Source organism: Cricetulus griseus, chromosome 3 (genome assembly GCF_003668045.3).
Source record: "Cricetulus griseus strain 17A/GY chromosome 3, alternate assembly CriGri-PICRH-1.0, whole genome shotgun sequence".
Classification (NCBI taxonomy): domain Eukaryota; kingdom Metazoa; phylum Chordata; class Mammalia; order Rodentia; family Cricetidae; genus Cricetulus; species Cricetulus griseus.
Genome location: NC_048596.1, coordinates 265,330,765 through 265,343,858, shown reverse-complemented (window position 1 = coordinate 265,343,858; position 13,094 = coordinate 265,330,765). Strand labels below are relative to the sequence as shown.

General features: G+C 43.9%; 1 protein-coding gene across 11 annotated transcripts in view; it reads left to right on the top strand.

Moving 5' to 3' along the window:
• Positions 1–13,094, top strand: part of Atxn1 (ataxin 1) — a 406,728-nt gene that overhangs the window by 324,629 nt on the left and 69,005 nt on the right. The gene's annotated exons all lie outside the window — the stretch shown is intronic.

Below are 13,094 nucleotides of genomic sequence, written 5' to 3'. Positions count from 1 at the left end.
AAAATGCAATACACACCAGCTTTAGTCTGTCTTTAGAATGCAGAGACGGTATTTGCTTTGCCTTTAATTTGACAGCCTGATTACTTTTAAGGTGTCCCCATAGAGACTGGCAATAAGACCTATTAATGTAAAATTTTAATAGCGCATCAGGGAACATTCTTCCCAAGAACACGTTGTCCAAGTAACCCAGCAGCACTTTAAATGTCACCACACAGCCACCAGAATTCTGAGGTCAAGCAGAAATACCACCCTTTAATCTGAAGATGGGAATGTTAGATGACCACTAGTGACCTCTAAGAACTCCTCAGCAGCTCTTCACGGCCATGGCTTACTTTCCTTCCAGGGTCTCCAAAAAACTTCCCAGCTCTGAGGTCAGTCACGTACCAAGTCTCAAAAATCCTGAAAGGGGCGACAAATGGGCTTCTTTTCTGTCACTGGTTACAGTTATTTCTGCTTAGCATATTGAGAAAAACGTCTCATGGGTTTAACCCCGGCCAGGGTCTGGGGACCAAAGCCCATTTTGTGTACTAGCACTCCATTCGTCCTCTCAGTTGACACCCCCCCCACCACCACAGAGGCCAAAGGCTGGTATCGCTCAATCAGTGGGACCTTCTCCTCAAGCCAAAGAAAACCAATGTCCTAACAGGCTTTTGTCTCGCCTTCCAACAAAAATGCATCACATTGAAAAGACCTCTCCAAGTGCTGCAGGTCATAGCGGCGCTGTTTGTACTGGGAAAACACATGGCCGACCAAGCATTCTTTGCATTCTTCCTGGAGTCGAGTCATAAAGGCATCATAGTCCCACTACAAGGGTAAAGGTGGTTTTTACTTTTCTTTTTTTTCTGTGTGACTCCCAGAGGAGGAACAACTAACCTAGTCACAAACATAAAACACATGTTCCTACATGTATGTACCCTATTACCCCCCTTGTGGAGAATATGTGTATAACATAAAACATATGCATGTACATATATGTATATGTGTGTTTATGTGTGTATACAACATGTTCCTTCATGAGTGTATAGCTTGTCCCCCCCAGAGTATGTATATTAAAAAAACAACAACCAAGCTTAAGTGTATACATATAAATGCATATATACATATTCCTATATATATATGTGTGTGTGTAAAACTTGGGTTTTTTTCCCTCGTGGAGAATGTGTAGCACACACACATACACACACACACACATACATGTGCATGTACACATCCCTACATTTGTCCTTCAGTATTCACTAGAGTTGTATCTATGGCCCCCTATGAGTAACAAAACCAGTAGAGGCCATAACCCTTTAAACAAATGACAGCCTCCACACAGCCAACCATCTCCAGCATAATACTACATAAGTGCTTCTCACATTGTTATTGGTTAGGGAATAATGGCAAGAAGGAATTCTTTGCAGGTTCAGGGTAGGTCTGCTGGGTGATCAGTGTGTGGTTGAATGTAGAGATGTGTAGAGGTGGAGGGCACAGATGCAGAGGGCCAGCCACCTAGCTTTACTACTTGGGTCAAAAACCTGTCTTCATTTTTCACTGTGACTGCTAACCTGTGTTCAATAGCTTGGATATTTCTCTTTGAATCAGAAAAACTTACACACTTTGGGTCTCACTTTCTCCATGTGCCTGAACACCTACAGGAAATGAGATGGAGTACTACGGTCTGATTACTTAAAGTGTTGCAGTAATCTGGACATAATTTCTGCCTGTGGCCAAGGAGGAGCAGAGGTGGCTGGATTGCTCTCTGTATGTGTAGATATGGCTACATCAGAATTGGCTGCATTGCTGACCAAATGAAGGAGAAAAATGAGCCTAGATATTGATCTTTTAGAACAACAACTAAATAAATAAATACTTTAAAAAACAGATTGCATAAAGCAGTCTATCTTTGGAGGAGGGTAAAGAACACAAGGCTTGACTTCCAGTTTCAGCCTGGCTGGGCAGCTTTCTGGCCATGTCGCCTTGGACACAGCATCTCCCCTTATAGTCCTCATCTGTTGAATAAGAATAATGAAACTCAACAGCAGTCACCAGACCTGAATGAGGCAATCCATCAAATTCTGGAGACCTGGTGAAGGATTGCACAAAGGCCAAGTAATTTTTTTCTCCCTCAGAGATAGTATTTTTGTCAGTGTTCTTGCCAGCACACATCACATTTCTGAGTCAGACTGATTTCCGTAACAGATAATGGAGAGGGTGAAGCAGCAATTGATCAATTAAGTAGCCAGGATTGGTACAACACGGCTTAGTGATATGTGCCTGAGCTATAGTCATGGGAATTTGACTAGATCTATAATTCTTCCCTAGAGAAAAATCTAGAATAGATGCCTCCAGTGTGCTGATAAGTTTAGTGATTGGCTTGGGGATAGCAGGGATGTTTTATATATTTTATATGAATATTTATATATATAAATAGAAATCAAGCAATGGTTATATATATTTATACCTATATATTTAATATTAATACATATTTATATTTTATTTTTATGTATAGTATATTTAATTAAATATATTATATATTTATATATAAATACTTATATATGTATATATACATATAAAATCATTGAGTGATTTCTCTGAATTGATTTCTCTCAATGGGACAATATTTGTGTGTGTATGCGTGTCTGTGTGTATGTATGTTTACACGCTTGTGAACACATATGCATGTATACCACTATAGTTAATATCAATTAAATACATAATTACAAAATAGAGTGAAAATAATCAGGACTGATAAGCTGTAATATGATTTATTCAGTTAGAAATTTATATACTTTAGTTTTGGGTAATAGCTGTGAATAGGTTGTGAATTTAACAATCAGTTCTCACAGACCAAGACAAGTTACCTTCAATATGCCACTCTCTCTCTCTCTCTCTCTCTCTCTCTTTGGCACCATAAAGAGTACAAGATCATACCAGGAATCAGCAAGTTCAGGGACACCCCTGAGAGCCAGCATGGGAAACGCAGTCCTGGATGGCCTTTTATTCTGTGGATTTTGGATGAGCTACACAGTTGAGGTTTCACATTCCCCCCATATTTCTTTGGATAATGAAATGATCACTGAAAAAATGGCGTGGGGAGCTAATTTCTGGGGCTTTGTTTCATATTTGTGAAGATCCTGAAGCTGTGGATAATGCTGAATTTCATAGGATCATTCATTCCCTTTATTGGTCATGAGAAGACTTAAAAATACTTCTTAAAAGAAAAGGTTTTATTGTCTTCCTTTCTGAAAAGTCCAAGAGAAAATGAGGAACAAAGAAAGGATTGCCAAAGTAGACCATTCATGAAGCAGATGCTGGGAAAGGGACCTGCCAGTGGCCTGTGGCCACTTCCATAATCACAAATGATCTATGGGCTGTCTGGTGTCTGACGGGCAGCTTCAATTCAGAAATAGAGAATTCCAGAAGCCTATTTGGAAACCTGGCCAAAACCAAGTTACAGTCAACCTTTACAATCAAAATTGTCCAAGGGCCCAAAGCCAAACAAAACAATATTTCAGAATTGCCTTAAGTCAAAGAAATGCCTCAAACCACTGAGACTTAGACCCATGATATTGGGGCCAAAAAGAAGTTAGAAGCCGAGGAAGGGACTGAATTACAGGCAAAGTATGGCTTCCTGTTAGAATCCCAAGCTGAAATATATGACACTTTGTTAACGATGGGTTGTTGTGTTGTTGTTGTTGTTGTTGTTTTGTTCTTCTTGTTGTTAAGTTTTTTGAAACAAGGTCTCTCTGTGTAACAGTCCTGGCCATCCTGGAATTCCATTTGTAAACCAGGCTGGCCTTGAACTCACAGAGATTCGCCTGCCTCTGCCTCCCAAGTACAGTGCTGGGATTAAAGGTGTGCACCACTACCGCCAGGCTAAAGGAGTTTTTTAAGGCCGGTTTTAAAACCCAGTCACCTAAACAATCTAAATAGTGTAGTTTTATCAGTGTCTCAAGCACATTCTGGTCATATGTTGTGGATCAGAAAGAAATTTTTGCAGATAAAAAAATTTAGTGGATCCTCATTTAAAAATGAAACTCCACACCATGATGCTGCCATTTTAATTATGTTGCTTTATATTAGAAGAATGGTTGATTTTTTTTTAGTTATCATAAGAAAATAGTCTTCATCAGGAAAGTCAGTATGATATTGGTTATGAGCTTTCTCAGATAAAATATTTAAGATTTTAAAGATTCTTAAAGATTCTAAAAGGGGAGTGGGAACTTCATGGGACGTCATTCTAGCACCAGGGCTCATCATCTTAGCGTCATGGGACATCACCTGTGCTGGTTAGTTTTCTGTCAACTTGACACAAGCTAGGGTCATCTGGCAAGAGGAGAGCCTAAACTGAGAGGGTACCTCCATAAGATTGGCCTGTAGCCAAGACAATGGAGGAACTTTTTTATTAGTAATTGGCATGGGAGGGCCCAGCCCACTGTAGGCAGTGCCATCCTGGGCAGGTGGTTTTGAGGTACACAAAAAGCAGACCGAGTAAGCCATAAAAGAGCAAGTTGGTAAGCAACAATCGCCCATGGCCACTGTTTCCGTTATTGTCTCCAGGTTTCTTCCTTGAGCTCTAGCCCTGACTTCCTTGATGACGAACTTTAACCAGTGAGATATGAGAAACCCTTTCCTCCCCAAGTTGCCTTTGGTCACGATGTTTATCATAGCAAGAGAAAGCAAACCAGAACATCATCATCCTAGCACCATGGGACATAATAGCATAGCGTATCAGCATCACCAGGGGACCTGTTACTGCAGACTCCTGGGCTCCGTGCCCAAGTGCTTTACCAGGTCTGGAATGAGTGCTGAGAATCTGAATTCAGAGCCAGTTTCCCTGTTAGCTCACACGCTGCTGGTCCAAGGACCATGCTATGAAAACCATTAACTTATGACTTTAGAGATAGTGAGTGGGTTGAAAAATGGCCTCCTCAACCATTAAGCCTAAAAATGATGATCATTAATACCATGCCAGACGCAGGATTCTAAGGAGAAGGAAAAATTAGGCCAGTTTAAAAATAAACTATCAGTGGAAGTTCCTCTGTTTACAGCTGCTCCCAAGCTGGGTCTGGAACAGAAAAGCTCATCTGTTTTACTGTCTGGGTTTCAGCTCAGAGCCACAGGCTGGTGAGGACTGGTCAGCTTCAGGTCCATTTGAGAGAGAGAGAGAGAGAGAGAGAGAGAGAGAGAGAGAGAGAGAGAGAGAGAGAGAGAGAGAATGTTCTGCCTTGGCTCATGACAACCCTCCCCACATGCCATTTCTCTGCTGGCCATACTGAAATGCCCCCAACAACAAATAGCCCACTTGAGAAGATGACAACAATGCCATTGGTGATTGCTAGCTAATACCATTTCTACCACCATCCAGGGCCTCTTCTCGGCATGCTCTTGGTCTCCTCTGGGATAAGTCTGGTTCTCCTTCAGGATAGAGAGTCTTCTACTCTCAATTCCATCTCTCTGCCTCCTAGGGCCTCCTGCTGGAAACATTACAGAGTAGTCGCCAATCCTGGAAACAGTGAAGGGCTCAGTCATCCCTGTCACAGACCACTCTGCCAAGCCTGCTGGAAGCCTGGTTCACAGGACACAGTCATTGCCCTGAACCTTCCAGTATCACCCAAAGCTAACTTGCTTCCTGAAAATTCTCTCCCCTTGCCAGTGAAGGTTCTGGTAGAGTTTGAAAGGCTGCAGTAAAATGGATCCTAATCTCACAAATCATACTTATCCTTAGATTTCTTCTGTCTAGGAGAAACTTGTTCTTTTTAAAGAGCAATTCCCAAGCCTAATTGAACAGGATCCCCTGGGGATATGTTTAGTTGTTGATGGTTGGTTGTTTGGTTGGTTGGTTTTTAGATATCATTTACTATGCCCTGGCCCAGAAAATACAGATTCCATTGGAACTTGGGGCTGTGTGGGAATTTGTGTTTCCTAAAAAGTGCCTGGGGATTGTGATGCATGGCCTTGCCCAAGAACAGCTGACAACATTCACACCATCCAGCTGGCACAGAGCCCTGGACTGGTGTGCTCCACAGAGAATCATCTCCTCTTAAAGAAAAACTGTAATCTATAACTTATAATAGTGTCCATCTAGATGCATAGTATTTGCTTGTTTTCAAAAGACCTTCCTAATAATTATCCCCCCCCAAAACTTCTGTTGGAAGGGAGAGGCAGACCATTTATCAGAGGCAACATGTTGTCTCTGGGATGCAGTTATGGAACAGAGGTCAGAACTATAGCCTAACCCCTCTTTACCAGTCAGTTTTCTGTTACTGTAACAAAATACCTGAGACAATTAATGTAGAAGAAGGAAATGTTTGTTTGGCATATGATTTAGTCCACAGCCAACTGGTCCTCTTGTTTGGGGCCTGAGCAGTACAATGCATGATGGTAGGAGGAACATCTGAACATCTCAAGATAGTTAGGAGCCAATAAACAGGAACGACCTGGAGTCCCAGTTGTCCCCTCAGTGCAAGCCAAAATAACCCTACTTTCTTTAACTAGGTCCTGTCTCTGAAAGGTCCTCCCACCTACAATAGAATCTTGTAGTAGGGACCAACCATTCAACACAGGTCTTTGGGGAGATTCATATCAAACTATAACTATAGCTTCCTATCTAGTGTAGTTTCCAATACTCCATTGTTGCTCTGTGTGTGTGTGTGTGTGTGTGTATGTGTGTGCACACGTTCCTGAGCGAGAGAGAGAGAGAGAGAGAGAGAGAGAGAGAGAGAGAGAGAGAACTTTCATTCCTTGACTCTGCCAATAATAAACTTCTTTTCAATAATAAACAATATCCACTACTGTGGATGATGAAACCATGTGTTGAGGCAGATAGTCAAATTTCTCATGGAGCTAGGATAGGTCCAGAGGTCTATCTATCTGAGTGAGTAGGTTCTAAGCCTGGGCACATCTGCTTCAGAGAGATGGGCAGTTAGGGGTTTCATACTATTATATTCCTAACTTCTGTCATCTGAAAGGCATTTCAGCCGATAAGAGAAAAACCCTCTCCCCTCTCCCCTCTCTCCCTCTCCTCTGTCCTTCCCTCCCCACTACCCTCCCTGTTCTTCCCACCCTCTTAGTTCCTTCCATGCTCCAAAAAGAATGTAGTAGTGGAAACTACACTACACATGAAGCTAAAGACAGAGGTCGCAGCTTCCTGAGTCGAAACTCCAGAGCATGATGGGTAACAAACTGGTCAGGGAGGAGACCTGGCAATAGATCTGAAGTCAGTGATGAGAACACCAGAGTCCAGAGGGAAGATCTACCGTTGCCAGAAACCCTTGGGCAGTGAAACAAGCTCGTGGTTGTGGGTCAGGGCACTCAAGAGAGCCAGGTATAGCTAGTGCGGATTGTGACCAGCTGCCGATGGAAGGCCTGGAAGCCCCCACCAGACACCTACACACTTCACCTCACCTTGAACACGCCTCGCCATCCTCACCTGTGAAGAGCTAGCAGGTTAATCTGTATGCATACCTGGCAGCAAGGAAATCTATCTTTGGCAAATGAATGGGGAGAGAAAGTGTCACTGTAATGCAGTGAGGATGGGAGAGCTATCAGGTGAGTGTGCTCAGACTCTGGTACCAAGTCTGTGTGAGCCATGTAACTGCCAGCGACACTGCTTTGAGAAGGAACGGCTTGTACAGTTGGTGGCAGCAGTATGAACCCGCCACCAACAGGTGATCTTCATGGCTGGCCTCACTTATTCCAAACACAGCCAACAGTTATCTGAGTTAGTCCTCAGGCTTGAGAATGTTCAGTTAGCGTTTCCCACGGACCCAATTCTTGTGGCCCTCTGTCGTTTCTCCTGATTGAAAATGAACAGAAGGTGTGTCATATACTCGCTCGTTATCTGAGGTGTCTTTCCTGTTGTGAAAGGATTTCAGACAAGCTCAGAAACCCAGACTGCTGCTGCCTCCCCTCTAGTCATGCAGGAGTTTCACCAGCCTCGTAGAGACAAGAAAATTAAGGGCTCTCAAAGTAGAAGGAAGTCTAACAAAACTGGGAAGCCAGTCTACACAAATGCAGAGCACACAACACCTGCCATTTACAGCTAGCTCTCCTATCAGTTGCTGCTGGAGCTGTTTTATGTGGAGGTCGTCCGTACGTTTGCGAAGGGATGTTGTTGTCTTTGTCATGTAGACAGGAAAAGAGAAGGATGCATGGTAGTTTAGTAAACAGTCAGCATTGGCCAGGTGTCAGAGTGGGATAGAAAAACCTCTGTTCTATCTAAAAACAGTCGTGTGTATGTATTGGGTCCAATCAGACACCCAAGCTAACTGGAATATGCAGCATCATTTTATTTGCCTTAGTGACTATCTCCATGAAGGAGATGCAGATGCTTTCAGATGCAGATTGGGTTTGAATTTTTAACCCATGGGCTGGAGAGATGGTGGCACCTGCAGTTCTTGTAGAAGACCTAAGTTTAGGTCCCCAGAATCCATGTCAAGAAACTCACAACAACCTATCACTCCAGTTCTAGGGGATTGGGTGCCCCCTTTTAGCCACTATAGGCACCCACACTAATGTCACACACACACTATTTTTAAAAGAAGTTTTAACTCTTAAGTCATGACATAGAATGGCAAATGAGCTATGGGCAGTCATGAAGAGGGCTACCTTGTTAGACTGTAATTAGAACCCACAACCTCCCCAAAACTCAGCTTTGCTAATTGCCATCAATGTCTGTGTCTGCCACCTTTCTGGTATGGTCTAAAGAAGGCTGAGGAAAAAAAAAATTCCCAACTCTGGTGACAAACAGTTCCTTTAATATATGCATCAACAAGATTTAATATCTTTAATTTGAGCTAGCAAATCTCCCTGCATACTCATTTACAAGGCACATTCCTGCATGGCCTTCACAGATCTATATGGAAGTAGATACTAGTGAGTGCTGGTCAAAGGAACCATCACTTCTCAGCTGTTTGCAGGCATTGTGTGTGTGTGTGTGTGTGTGTGTGTGTGTGTGTGTGTGTGTGTGGTGTGTTATGTGTTCCAGTGCACGTGCACATTGGCACATGTATGTGGAGGACAACCTTGGTGTTATTTCTCATACCCCTTCCACCTTTTGTTTGAGATGGGCTTGCTCATTGCCCTGGAACTTTGCCTAGCCAGCTAGGGTAGCCGATGAGGAAACTCCAGGGATCCTCCTTTATTCTCCACCCATCCTGCCACCAATAGAATTAAAATGCATGTCACCATGACTGGCTTTTTACTGGATTCTGGGTGTCCAGATTCATGTCCTCATGTTCGTAAGGCAAGCACTTTACTGACTGGGCTAATGCCTCGGCCCGTTGTGTATTTTTAGCCGAAGAAATATTCTTAGCACTGTTCTGTAATTTGGGAGCAGAGATCCTGGCAAGAAGGTAGCCACCTACATTTTGGGAGCCATGCACTATGCCCTCTGAAAGAGTGTTTACTGGGCCTGCAAGAGGCAGCACCCTACCAAGACCATATGTTTATGAGACTTTCCTAGTGGTTGAGGCTATGTCTGGCCCCCTGCTAGAGCTTCATGTGCCCAGTGCATAGCAGGATTTAGGTATGGCCCACCATGAAAACCAATATCATTGCCAACTGATCATGTCCATGGCCTTGGGGAACAGAGGACCCTGCTCTGTTCATATCTCAACTCTTCTTTTGGGCACTTGTATGACAATATGCTTGTTTTCCTTGTTGATTGAGTTTACTCATCCAGTTGTCAAAAATAGTTCTACTGGGCTTCTTGTGGTTAAAATCCAATCTTACACTGGATATAGACTACACATAAATTATACACATAAAAGTCAGTAAATTGTAGTTATTAATATTATTTGTGAACATCCTCGGGTGGAAGACCTGAGAGTGTCCAATAAGCTGGATGAGATAGTTCACGTGGAGAAAAGAATTAAATGCAGAAGGATGTAGAATTGTGCCATCTGGCCCAATGAATGTCTTGTTATACTTGCTGGTTTTCATTATGCAGCAGGCGGGATGGCAATTGGCTATGCAGAATTCCCGTGCTCTTTGTTTTTTTTGGATACAGGGTCTCGTGCACCCCATGTGACCCAGAATGATCTTGAACTTCTCATCCTCCTGCCTCCACCTCCTGAATGTGCTACCTTGTCAGGTTTAGGTGGCACTGGGGTTTGAACCCTACCTGCTACATCCCAGCCCTCCCTATCTCTCTTATGTAAAAGTTCTGAGGTTGACAGCTCATTCTGCTCTGTGAGGAATGTTCGACTTCTCAACATCACTGTGCTAACAGTCTTGTGCCTTTGCAAGTACATTCGGATGTGCTCAGCCCCCTCCAGTCCCGAGCTCCCATTTTTCATGGTTAACGGGCTGTCACCACTATCTAGCCATCTCCAAATAGCAGCAAGTGCAGTGTGCAGACCTCGATGTAGATAGCGTTGGAAGCAGCTGACACGTTGTCATCGCAGTGGGGGCAGAATGGCAACGCTGAGTGATGGATGGGACCTGGTAGAGCAACCTGCCCTCAATTAGTTTTGCATGGATTTCTGAATTGTGCCTTCTTCACAGACTATAGTACTGCAGGCAGCTGCTCTAGTGCCTGGAAACGTGTGCTGTGGGCGAGGAGTACTCCCTTGGATTTTCAGGACCCCAGGCATCTGTCTCACTGCTTAGAAGTACTTTATCTTGTTGGGGATCCATGGCCTCAAAGGTGAAGAAGAGGACAGAGGCACTAACCCAGAGGAGCCTGAGTGATGGGTGGTGTTAATCAGATGGATGCCCTGCAGCCCCGTATCAGGACGGAAAATGTGTTTGAGATTAGCACATTATCAGAAAAAATGCTTGCACTTATCTTATCCCTTGAATAAGTTACAAGCGATTTCTCCTCTTTCGCAGCAGCAGACTATTGAGCCAAACCTGGAATCAGAAAATGTTGATATGTTGTCAGATGGGGAAAGTTATTTTTGTGTGTCTCTGTCGCCACATCAGCTAGAATGTACTGGGTCCCTACAGGGTATAGGCATGATGGAATAGGGGCAGTCTCAACTGGATCATTCTTAACTCTGTCCTGGAGGCACAATGTGTTAGAGAGGAGCTGTCCTGGGTCTGGAGAGAAGGCTCAGCTAATGAAGTGTGTGTAGAGTTCAGATCCCCGGCACCCATGTAAAAGGCTGGGCACGGTGTACACCCAAAATCCCACTGCTGGGGAGATCGAGGAAGACCAACTCTTGGGGATGAATGGCCAGTCTGAATTGGTGGGCTCCAGGTTCAGTGTGAAAGTGCCTCAGAAAATGAGGTGGAGAAGTGATTGAGGTAAACACGGAACATTGACCTAGGTCCACACATGCAAGCATGCACACTCATGTGTATGCATGCATTCATTCATGTGCAAGTATGTGTGCACACACATACATAAAAAGAAGAGTGGAGGCAGGGAGAGAGAACAGGGGGGAGGAGGGGAGGAATGAGAAGAGATGAAAGAAAAGGCAGGCCTGCTATTTCTTCAGTATCCCTTATTGCATGTCTCAACCAAGACAGACACTCGAATCCTGCTCCCCATGAGCCTTCATTCCACAAATCTGTAGCCCTGGTGTGACCAGTGTGACCCTCTCTTGCCTCTTTATCATCCTTAGTGCCCTATACTGGCCCATGTCCCGTGCTAGCTGAATGCATCCCGACCATCTTCCTGGCTTCCTATCCTTCCTCCTCCCTGTGAACTCAGCCACCTTTTAAATAGGAGCTTGGCCCTGTTTAACCCTGCAGACTCTCTGTGGCCTTTGAGAGACATCTTGGGTGGAGGGGGCCTCTACTTACCCACTTCCTTCCCTCCATACACCATGTTTGTACTTCCTTAAATGTGGAACGTCCCCTTCTGTGACTCCACATGCCTCCACACAATCTCTACCCTCTATCTAGAGCTATTTTCTTCCTGGTTTCCTACAGCAGTTCCTGCGTGCTTTTCAAAATGCAATATGGCTGTCGTCTTCAAGGAGTCGACCTTGACTTTCTCCGTGTGGTTTCGCTGAGCCAGACTCTAATTCTAACCCATGAAACTCTAGGACTTTTTTTTTTACTCTGTTCCTCTCATTTTTCTGCACATGGGTAGCTGTCTTTCAGATCTGTTTGATGCCTTTAGTATAGATGAGGCCCAGCACTGGGAACTTCCTCATTAAATAGATGGGGATGGGCATGAAGGAATGCCACACACTGCAGTGTGTCATTTGTGCCCCATGTCCTTTTTTGCCACTTCCTCAAGGCCATGTCTCGTGTTCATACCACATCAAAGAAAGCAAGATAATATTTTCAGTGAAATCTGTGTTCATCTTTTTAACCACAATTACTTCTTGGTTTTCCCCCCCCCCATGGGTTCATGTGTAAATAATCAAAGGAAGTATATTTTTGGAAGTGTTGACATGAATGTATAGAAATTCCAGGAAAGGTGGGTGTAGAAGGCAGAATGAGCATAGATGCGGCTTCCTGGAAATGAAAGGGTTTGAATTTTGCCATTCAACCTGCACTACCAAAGAACCACTAAGCAAATTCACTAAGATGCCTAAAAACCTTTGACCTACCTGAGCATGCAGACTAGGTAGGATTCAATATGGCGACATGCTCCACGATGCTTGGGAGTGTGCCTGGGTTGCTTTCAAGCTTGCAGAGAATGCAGTGGTCCACTCTGGAAGACAGGTATCCTGGGACATTGGGGCATGCACTTTCCATTTTTTAGCTTGTCATGGGAATCATGCTGTTTAAGTGAACCACCACAGCAGATGGAGAGAGCTTGAATGCCATTGCTGTCATTGCATCATAACTACCCTCCATGCCATCCCTTGACAGGAAAATGACATCATAGTACTAAAATAGATCACCAGGATGCCATGTCAAACATCTCAACGTCATAGCTTAAACAGCAGAAACTGCCCCACCATTCCAGAAGGCAGGAGTCGGAGATCACCATGTCAGCAAAGCCGAGCTCCCTCTGAAGATGTTAGGGAAAGATAGACCCCAGCCTTCTCTCCTAACTTCTGGAAGCTTCCAAGCATCATTCTGGCTCACATGCTATCTGGGTGACATGTATCTATATCTAGATTTCTTCTTTCCAAAAGGATGCCAGACATATTAGATTAGGGGCATACCCTTCTACATCTTAACTGATTATATCTGCAATCACT